Source organism: Gracilinanus agilis, chromosome X (assembly GCF_016433145.1).
Source record: "Gracilinanus agilis isolate LMUSP501 chromosome X, AgileGrace, whole genome shotgun sequence".
Lineage (NCBI taxonomy): Eukaryota > Metazoa > Chordata > Mammalia > Didelphimorphia > Didelphidae > Gracilinanus > Gracilinanus agilis.
In genome coordinates, this window is record NC_058136.1 from 57,380,485 (window position 1) to 57,392,427 (window position 11,943).

Sequence of the window (11,943 nt, forward strand, 5' to 3'; positions counted from 1 at the left end):
TTTCTCACAACTTCATCTTCTGCCTCTGCAAAATGGGTATAATACCTGTAATCTTCAACTATATAGTGTTGTTGTGAGGCTTGCAAAGTTGGAAGTGTTTTGGAAATGTCCATCGTCGTCGTCTTCGGTCTTCGTTGTTGTCGGTCGCCGTCGTTGTGTTGTTGTCGTCGTTGTCGTTGTTTGGATCTCTACTAAAGGGGTGATATATTTTTCTTCTTTACCTTTATGAACACTTACAAGCATAACTAAACAAAAGAGAGGTTGCTCTACTGAGTTCTGCAGGGTCTTCCTCCCTCTCTTCATGGAAGGGAGCCTTTCCTATAGCTTCCTACCCTGGTACACACTGTCAACTAGCCTCCACTTGGCATGTTTCTTTCAGGGCAAGTTAGATTTCCCAAGAAGAAAGGAAGATAGAACAACCCCAGCAGGAGTCACAATTAGGATAAAATGATACATTTAATTAAATGCTACTGTGATGCAATAGCAATAAACAGATTGAGAAACTCAATAATTTCTCATTTCCTACAAGGCAGAGAAACAAGCAGCAAAGGCTTGGTGGGGGGCATGATTTGGAAAAGTACCTCTGGGGGCTGCACAGGAGTTTGAGAGGTCCTTAAGAAATGGTGAGAGGATTGGGCCTTAGTTAATATTTAATGAGATGCAAGTTACTACAACCAACATTATCATAAAATTAGCTCAAATTATGGGGATACTTTTAAATGAATCTCTTTTTATAATGGCCATTAATTTAAAGAGTATATCTTATTAAAAAGCAACAAGCAACTTCATTAACTATATTGTACATAAATGCCAAATAGAGTCAAGTCCTGTAATTTTTCGGCATCTACTTTAGTGTTTCTGCTCATCATAAGGTATTTCCCTATTTTCCCAAATAGTAGGGAGAGGGACGATGGGGACATCTTTGAGGGATGGGGTTGGTCTTTTTTCCAGCTTTCCTAAGATCTTGGATGTTGTCCCGGAGAGATCTAGTTTATTTGGAGTCTGACTGGGCATCTCTGAAAAATACTTACCCCCGGAATTATTTTAAATACCCCCAAGGTGCTTACACTTACAGGGAAGCAACTATGGAGAGCTATGGGAGAGGGGAGGAGGATGGAGATGTAACAACCTGAACCAAAGGAGAGAGTATGTATAATGAAGTTACAACCTCTGTGACTACTGCCATAGCCACAAGCCAATAAGAAAGGATCTCAGGGCTCAGCATCTACAAGTCTAGGTCTTGGTCATGGTCCTGGTCCTGGTCTGGTGCTGGTGCTGGTTGACTGACTCTGAACATTTCATTTCCCTTAACCACTAAGAGCTGAACCTCCATCAGTATGTATTTGTCCCCTTCTGTAAAATGGGATTTTAGGACCCTAGCTCTAGAGGTAGAAGAGAATGCTGAGACCATCTAGTCCAAACCCTTTTCTTTATAGAGGGAAATGAACCCGAAGGCATCAGAGATGAGATCTGAATGTAGAACCTCTAGAAGAGTTAGTGTCCATTTTCTCTGTGCCATGCTAATAGCACATTTATTTATCAAAGGTTCATAGATGCGGTACTAGAAATGACCACGTCTCATTTTATAGAGAAGAAAGCTCAGGCTCAGAGATAGTAAGGAACTTGTCTGAGGTCACATGGTTAGTAATAGCAAAGGCTCTGACTCCAAATTCAGTGATCTTTCCACAGTACCACATTACCATCATCCCAAGACTTTAAAAAAGCCATAAAGTATAATTATTATGACTGTTTTGTTTTGTCTGGACTTATAATTCAATCAATATAGGGAACTCCAGTTGAGGAAAGGCCTTCTAGCAATTTTCTATGCAATTCATTTCTTAGAACAATGATTCCCAAAGTGGACACTACTGCCCCCTAGTGGGTGCAGCAGCGATCCAGGCCGGGCGGTGACGGCCACACTTTTTTTGTATTACTTTCTATTCTGAGTTCGATAAATAGTTTCATAATTTCCAGGGGGCGCTAAGTAATATTTTTTCTGGAAAGGGGGTGGTAGGCCAAAAAAGTTTGGGAACCACTGTCTTAGAAAATCCCCTGGGCCACTGGGTAGTTGAGCAACTTGCCTGGTATTGCACAACCAGAATATGGCAGCACAGAATGAGGACTCTTAGTAACCTTGAGTCCCTATCATGTAAGGATTGGCTGAATGGATATTGGGCATCTTTGGCTTCAACAAGAATAGTCTTTGTGAGTTCAAGAGAGCTGTTGTCAAGTATCTAGAAAGCTGTCATATAGAGGTAGGGTTAAGGAATTCATTAAGAGGGTGGTACTTATTTGTTTTGGTGGCAGAGGTAGTGGTAGGAGGACGAAGAGGAGTTCTTCATCTTTCATTCTTTGGAGACTTGTGTTCCATGACTCAGAGCCATACAGCAAGATAGTAAAGATCACCCAGAGGGCAGCTGAGGAGCAGTAAGTATGATCAAACAATGATTGATATGGCAGAAGAAGCAAAATGAAGGATGACGTTCAAGAAATTCATGAAATGGGAAAACTAGGTGGCTCGGGGGATAGAAGGCAAGACCGGTAGATGAGAAGTCTTGGACACGTCTTAGCTGTGTGACCCTGAGCAAGTCAATTCATTCCCATTGCCTAGCCCTCATCACTCTTCTGCTTTGGAACCAATACTTAGTTCTAATTCTAACTTCAAAGATAAGGGTTAAAAAATCCATGGAATGTGGATTGGTTAGGTGGTAAGAATAAGAGATGGCAGATTAGCCATCCACATGTTCCATTGGTATCCATGCAATGTCAAAAGAACACAAAAAAATCTCCCAGCACAGTAGTGCTGACCCCACCACCCCAGTGAATTTATTGGAGAACAGTCATCATTAAGAACGGGCACATTGTAATTTGGAACTATGCTCAAAGGGCTAGAAAAGAATGCCTTCCCTTTGATCCAGCCATACCATTGTTGGGTTTGTACCCCAAAGAGATCATAGATAAACAGACTTGTATGAAAATATTTATAGCTGCGCTTTTTGTGGTGGCAAAAAACTGGAAAATGAGGGTATGCCCTTCAATTGGGGAATGGCTGAACAAATTGTGGTATCTGCTGGTGATGGAATACTATTGTGCTCAAAGGAATAAAGAACTGGAGGAATTCCATGTGAACTGGAAAGACCTCCAGGAATTGATGCAGAGCGAAAGGAGCAGAGCCAGAAGAACATTGTACACAGAGACCAATACACTGTGGTAAAATCGAATGTAATGGACTTCTGTACTAGCAGCAATGCAATGACCCAGGACAATTCTGAAGGATTTATGGAAAAGAACACTACCCACATTCAGAGGAAGAACTACAGGAGTGGAAACAAAAGAAAAACAACTGCTTGAACACATGGGTTGAGGCAGACATGATTGGGGATGTAGACTCGAAACGACCACACCAATGCAACTATCAACAATTTGGAAATAGGTCTTGATCAATGACACATGTTAAAACCAGTGATATACGCATCAGCCATGGGGGGTGGAGCTCGGGGGGTGAAGGGGAAAGTAAGAGCATGAATTATGTAACCATGTTAACTTTTCTAAAAAACAAATACTAAAATTGTGTTAAAAAATGACCACAGGGGGGAAAAATAAAGTTCAATATTAGTTCTCCAGAAGTAATCAGCCAAGGGCAGGAATTTGGCCCTGCTTTCCTTCACGTACTCTGGCCATCCTGCTGAGTTGGCATTCAGCAAAAGCTGTATGTTTTATTAATTATCAAGGTTACTTAACAATAAACAAACAGTGAAATGTCTGTGAAAAAAAAAGAATGGGCACATTGTGGATGGATTGCAAGCTCCCTCTTGATGAAATGCCTCCACTGAGGGGATCACAGGATCCTTAGAGTATCTGGATACTAATACCTCCAAGCATTACTATTATTAATATTAGTCATAGTCATTAGTCACAGTTAGACTACTGTGTAGTATTTCTCATCACATTTGTAGTAGCCTCTTGTTTTAAAAGTGCACTGAGGACTTGATGGACTCTTCGAGTGCCTCCTTTGTACCTCCTGGAAGAAAGGTTGCAGGCCATCTTGTTTTGTGAATCTCTATACAAGCTCATTATTTCCATCTTACAAGACTTCATGACCCCTAGTTTTATTGGTGTGCATCCACTCTCTGGTGTTGCAGCCACACCTGGACTTAAGCAATGATCTTTGAGAGTAGCTGTGGCGAAAACGCTCGCCCCATGCAGCCAGCTGTGTGACAGACAGCCTCTTGATTTGGTGAGGCTGGTCTTCAGATGACCAACATGCTGTCCATCAATGGGTTAAGTCTCAAGTGTTTTTCCATCCTGGGAAAAGTTACCTTCCCACCTGTAACTGGGCACCATAAGTTCTGCCTGACTGAACTTAGGGAATCATTCCCTCCTCGATTTTATATTTTACTACCTCCTCAATATCATTTAACCAATGCCTATCGGTTCGATTTTTATAGAGAGATTTACTTGAATAGGGATGACAAGGGTTTTTATTTTTACATGCCCAAATGATGGAGATGAAAAGCAGCTAGAAAAGCTTGCAATCTATATGATGGAGTGTCCACTTGCCACTCCAAAGGGCAACTAGGAGGATATTATTATGGAAGTCTGAAGGGAGGCTTTGATTGCATGGGAGAAGGAGGCAATATCAACCACATGGAACACACATAAGCTGGGCTAGAAATGAATATGACCCTTTTGATCCTCTTAGTTCACCTGCTGGCCTCCCACTGTCACATGAAGCTGCAGAAAGATTTGCTGTTAGCCAGTGTGAAAACACACCAGAAAAGCTGAGAAGTTTCCATTAGTTTCCCCCCCTATTTTTGCTCCCACACAGTTCTGTAAATTATAAGAGAAGGCAGCAGAATGAAGCCAATGATACTGTTGACAGCTATCTTAGAGGCAATTTCTGTGGTGTAGAAAGAAAGATTCAAGTTGCATTGAGGTCTGCTTCATTTACCCATTCAATGATTTGTTAAATTGTTTTGAATTTTCTTTTGCAATTACTCAGTACACTCGAAGTTTGATGATTTTTATAGCAATCTTAGAGCTCAACATTAATTTTTATATGGCTCTTTAAAGCACTTCTGGAGAATAAGTGCCATGAAAATATACATTCTTTGAACTTTCTTCCAGCTAACTGGACACTGGATTTAAAAAGCTACTAGGAGAAATGGAGTTTCCTAATTAACAGAAAAGTGGTTGATAATGTCTCTGCACTTTACTTTGCCATAAAAAGATAACTAATGGAATCTTCTCCCGACAAAAGGAACACATCCAAGTTCCACTCAGATTTTAATATGCATAAAATCTCTGCCTTTTTGGAGCTTAGTTTGGCTTCTCAATTAAACAGAATGCAAAACAGAGACCAGTACATGAAGCGATAGCTAGCAACTGTATACTGATCATCTCTTCCCTCACCCCAACCCCTGCCTCCAACTGTCTACATAATACGGTATAATGGAAGAACAGGCTGGATTTAGCGTCCCAGAACTTGATATCTATGTGACCATAAAGGCAAGGTATACCCAACTTGCCCTTCCTGGTACCATCTTCACCCATGTAGTATTCTGGCCTCCTCTTCTCAGTAGCCAATGGCCATAGCCTTTGAAAATGTACTTGCAGCAAAGGTAGTAAAGTTTGCGGTGGTGGTGGTTGAGTCATTTCAATCATGTCTGATTCTTTGTGATCCCTTTAGCAGTTTTCTTAGCAAAGATCCTTGTTAGCCATGTAAACTAACTAACTTGGTCATCTGTGGAACCTTTGGGAAATCCCCTGAACTCCCCAGAGCTGCACATTCCTCACCCATACACAGAGTGAGAGACTTGTACTCAATGGCCACAGAAATCTCTTCTGGTTCCAAATCTCTCATCTTATGAACTCTTGGAGGGTCGTCCTCTTAATCGAAATTTTGAAGATTCGTCAAAACAAGCCAGTATTAACGTTCCCCAAAGAATTTCAGCATAGACCAAGGCATCTACAGACACAGAGGCTTTTGCACACACACACACACACACACACACACACACACACACACACACACACACACAGTATTTCCTTTTCATTCTAAAAGGCCATTAGCCTTGCTTCTAACCCCAATTCTGAGGTTCATCAATACATTTAGGTCAACAAAGTTAGCTAAATAGGAGAACTGTCCCCTTCCACGCCACTGAAATTCCCAATACAATGAATGAGGAAAAGATCTGGGTAATTTTTCAGTGGACTAAGAGTCCAATTTGAGTCAAAAGCATTTACAGCCTCCTGGAAAGGATAAAAAAAAAGCTAGGAAAAAGGAGGTAACATCTCCACTGGCTCTTCACTGGGTAATCTGAAGTACTGTGTTCAAATCTGGATTTGAGGAAGGACAGTTCCCAGAAGAGGGCAGCCAGGATGATGAGGTGCCTTGTGTCCACGAATTGGTTGTGAATTGATTGAAAGAACTCGAGATGTTAGCCTAGAGAAGACAGGGCAGAGTTAGGCTTTTGGGGGAAGGAAAGGTGACCTGAAGTATTTGCATGCATGTCATGTTAAAGGTGGATTGGCCTTGTTCAGCTGCTTGGCCTGAGAGCACAGATCTAAAAGCAGTGAGCAGGAGATGCAAAGAAGCAGGCTTAAGTCTGATATAAGCAAAGACCTTCCTTATCATTAGAGCTGTCCTACAGTGGTTCGTTCTCACTAGAGGACTCAAAGTAAAGGCTACATGGTCACTTGGTAGGGATGTTGTTAGAGGAGGGTCTTCGTCAGGTAGGGGTTACATGAGATGGTCTCTGAGGCTCCTTCTAGTTCAGAGCCTCTGGGATTCTGTCCACAACGGGACCAATAGAAGTTAGCCTGGCCCCATGAAGAGGCAGACACGAACTTTGAGAGTCACTAGAAAGGCTTCCATCTCCTCTTCCCAAACTTCCTCCAGTCTGAAGCTGCTACCTACCATTCCTTTACAGCAGCTAGTGTCTAAATCTAATCTGACACCCAAAATGCAGCAGCTCAGAAAAGGAGCACAGTGACGTCAATACACACTGAGCTATTAGTGACAGATGCTAGTGCCTATGTTGCTATAGAGCTACATTGTGCAATGGATAAGAGTGTCAGACCTGGAGTCAGGGAAACCTGGGTTCAAATCTAGCCTCAGGCACTTACTAGTTATGTGACTCTGTACAAGTCACTTAACCCTGCTTGCCTCAATTTCCTCATCTGTAAAATAAGATGGAGAAGGAAATGGCAAACCACTTTAGGATCTTTGCTAAGAAAACTGCTAAAGGGATCGCAAAGAATCAGACATGATTGAAATGACTCAACCACCACCACAACAAACTAGTACCTTTGCTGAAAGTACATTTTCAGAGGCTATGGGCATGCGAAAGCATGGGCATTGGATATTGAGAGGAGGAGGCTAGAATACTGCATGGGGGAAGATGGTACCAGGAAGGGCACGTTGGGTATACCTTGCCTTTATAAACTCAACAAAACGTTCTTCTATGATCACTTCCTGTAGAAAACCTTTCTAGGTAGGTGAGCCCCTTTGGAACCTGAACTCCTCCTTGATATTAGGGCTTCCATATTTCATTTGTGTGTTACGTGACTTGCCCTCTTATTTTGTAGTTATGTTCCTGGGTGAGCATTTAGACCCATCTTAATGTTCACATCCAAATGACAGGGATCCAATTCTATTAATTTTCTTTCTCTTTCTGTCTTCCTCCAATGCAATAGCTGAGTTAAATATCAATTTATTTGCCCTCAACATCAGCCTATAGAGATGACTTCTGGAAAACGTTTTGTAATCCTTAAGGCTTCATATAAATGCTAGCTATTGTTTTTGTTGTTACATGTATGACTTTAGTTCAACGAACAACCAATGGACATTGAATTATATACATAGGCTTTCTCACTATAAAAGATATCAAGAGATAATAAGAAATTGTAGCTGAGCAGGACGGCCCCCAGGTTCTCTTCAGAGAGACAAAAAGAGGAATTGGTTTCACCTTGCCCAAGAAGCATCATTTCATCGACGCCTGGTCAACTTTAGTCTTGTAAAATCCATGGAGGATATAAGTAAAGAGACACATATAAAGATGACTAGGCTCAATGAGCCAGCAGCTCCTGGAGAGGACAAAGAACCAAAGCTACGATTTACTGTGAAATTTGGTGAGTTGAAACAAAGTTAGGAGAGGACGGTAAGAACTGTGTTGGCTTGGGATCAATAAATGAAAGATGTCAAAGGCTCGTAGACAATCAAGATACCTCCTGCCTTTTGTCACAAAGATTTCTTCAAGACGCTGGACAAAATAAGCAGAGAATGCCATTATAAAGACGGTATTGACGTTACCTCAACAGGTAGAAAACAACCAACTTCAGATGTGGGGATCATTCTGGAATCAACTGTGTATAGTCAGCTAGTTAGAACAAAGGTGGAAATCCATGTCCAATTACAAGACACGGCCAGTCCTGCCTGACAGTTTTATATGAGCTGTCCATTCTACAGCAAGAAATGAACAAAAGTGGGAAGATAAAGCTCGCAACCGACTTTAGGTAAAAATTGGCTACAGAATGGTCGATTTGATCTTCTGAATTTGCAGTGTTTTTCGCACACATGGCCTCAACCACAGGATCAAGTATATTTTATCTTTCTTCTTCTGGCATACAGAACATGCGTCTTTGATGAAAAACTCATTTTCAGTCAGTCACAAAATAATTCAGCCTCCACATTGCTTTCTTAAATATTTAGTTCAACAAGAATATTTTTCTTGTTCTCAGAAAAGTTCAAAGTATACAACATGGTCATCACAAGAGTTATGCCAAAAGGACCTACAAATTGCCTCAGCCAACAACCCTTGATTACCAAGCAGAGACTTGGCAGCCAATTGCAAATAGGTTTATAGTACAAACTCATTTGCAAAAAAAAAATGACAGAGGAGGAAGATGACAAGTGGTAGTAGCCTTTGACATAACAGTGCAAAGTGGTGAAGGGGAAAATAAGCCTGTGGATTATTAGCTGAGATTTGGCTAAGCCAGCTCATTCTAAGATCATTTAGAGAAAAAAGTAGGAGGACAACAAATATGTTTGAAACGTAACAGAACAGCCAGAATTTCTCTGTTGATCAATTCTACTCAGCAACAATAGTAGAGTCACTACCTTTGGACTCTTCTCTGCCTCAGTACTTGATGTGACTTTTAATAATATGAAGTTTTAAAGTTTAATAATATGACTTTTAAAGAGTAGTTAAGCCAGAGCAAGTATGTAAAGAAGAAATTTGTGCCAGAAGTGACTCAAGGTATGATTTTCCAAGGTGTCACAAAATGGGAACGATTCCAAAAGAATGGAGAAGATTCTGGCTAGCATAGTACTCAAAAAAGGGAGCACAACTGACTACTGAGGCATAAGACTACTATTTTATCTTGATAAAATTTGTAAATGTAAATAGAATATGTAATGGCCGTTTGTTCACCCCAAGTGTATCCTTGATGAAACCACGGAAAGGAAGTAGACTTTTGGCAGATGATTTTCTATAGCTGACCATATTTTCACAACCACATATTGATTTCTGGCTGTGGAGAATGTAATATATTCTGACATCTATTACTTGTTGATTAAAAAACAGCTTTGGCTTTTAGAGAGGGAAACATAGGCCAAAAAGCTCTTCTCATGTGAGATGTCTCTCCATGCACACATTAAGACCATACAAGATTCTATGACAGATGTGGACCCAGAGAGAATTTTGTCGACTGAGTATCAACATTGAGGAAGTCTCCAAACAGATCACCGAAGGTATTCTCTGAAGATATTTTGCCCACAGTTGAAAGATAAGAATATTTTCCTATTTATAAGTTTCTGCAGATGCTTCTTTGCCGAGATGAATTTGTGTTAGAACATTGCCGAGCCTCCCCAATATAGATACTCCTTCACACTGATCTTCCTTGCCACCATCAACCTGACCAACTGTCGTCAACGAGCAAGTAAGAACCCTAAGCGTGGCAGCATCCCCCACGCCACCAGTGTTGCTTCCAGCCCAGCCTCTGAAGTGGCCGTTCTGGGAAGCAACCCCAGTTAAGGTGTCAGCTGTCAACGATGCCTGTGGTTGCTGAAAGCCACAGATACTGAAGACCCAGGAAAGAAAGATCTCACCATCAATGTCTTTGGTACTGTCAAAGAGTTCAATGTAGGAAATAGATATTGTTGCTTTATCAGTGGAAATGCCATTAAAGATGCATTACCATCTACTTTGCCACTGTATCCGAAAGACCATGAAACCTTTCTGGCAGACTTGTAGCTAAATTGAGAGCAGTGTTACTTGCTATTTGAAGCCCTAAAACCTAGCTTCATGTTCTACGTATATTAAGCACTTAACGAAGGATTTTCCATTCCCTCGTTCGTTATGTTGATCACAATCTTTCCTGATTTTTCATTTTTTGTGGCTCTCTACATACTCTCCCGTGAATCTTCCACATGAGGGTCACGTAGTATGTTTAATTCATTGGAAGCCTTACGCTATTTTTAGAATACCACGGGTACATGGGTGCTAGCGCTGTACTTAGATGGTCCATTTGCTATCCCTGATGATCATGACTGGCTACCTCTTTTAGAAACACATAGTAGGAACTTAATAAATGCTTATTGATTGACTGACTGATAATATACCTCCTGGAAAATATGTGTAGGACCCTTTTTATACACAATTCGTCCATGGTGATATGTTGCAGTCTCCTTCCATTGACTACCACCCGCCATAACCCTTGGGTTACCCACAGCTCTGATTCTTTGGCAATTGTGTTTTGCGATTCACAACAATGTAACATGATTTCGAGAAAGATCACTGTGACACATGCTGAAAGGGCTGCGGGAAAGCAGGTATACTAATATATTGTTGCTGAAATGGCCGAGGACTCTGGAAACCAATTTGGAACTATGTTCCCAAAGCCAATAATGTGTGAATATCTTTCAAACCATGTATACGACTACTAATTCTAGACCCCCAAGACGTCAAAGAAAAGAAGAAAAGGACCCATATATAGGAAAATATTTAGAGCACCTTTTTGTGCTGGTAAAGAATTGGAAATTGAGGGAAAGACCATCATTTGGGGAATAGCTGAATGAGTGATGGAATACTATTGTGCTGTCAGAAATGATGAAGAGGAGGACTCCCAAGAACTCATGCAATGCGAAGTAAGCAGAATCAGGAAAACAATGTATACGATAATAGAAATATTGTCACGATGATCAACTTTGAAGAATAGTAACTTTCACAGATAAAACGACCAGCCGTAATTCCAAAAGAGTCATGGTGAAGCATACTACCCATCTCCAGATAGAGAGCCGTTGATTTTAGAGTGTGGACTGAAGCACATTTTCTTTTCTTGCAGTTTTTTCAGACATGGGTAATACAGAACTTTGCTTTGAATGATTATATATATTTGGAAAGGATTTTGTTTTCCTTGACTTCTCAATAGGTAGGGGATAAGCGGGGAAAAGAGAGCATTCAAAATTGAAAATAAAATCAAACTGAATTAAAAATAAAGTAATGCCATTTTCAAAACACATGCTAGTTCAGTCTCTTTTTCCTTTTCAATTGTTGACCCAAATCAATGCCAGTTCACTGGATGGGTCCAGGGTAAATGTACTGAGGGAAGGTACTGGTTGAACAGGCTAAGAGGATGCTACAGTTTGGACACGCAATTATAAAAGTATTCCAGAATTGTTCATAAACTAATAGCTTGGGGGGTGGAATCAGAGATGGTCTTGTTATCCAATGGAGAGGACATCGATGTGCCCACTACTCCTATCTCCCTTGAGAACAATACTCTTTTCTAGAATGTTGCTTAGCTTGATCTTGCACTCCTTGTGCTCTAAAAACACACACTGCCTGCAGTGGGAATTTTGCCAAGAAGAAGAATAAAAACCTAATTTAAATAATTTGATGGGTTCAATTGACATTCTGGGAGGATAAATTAACGCAACAA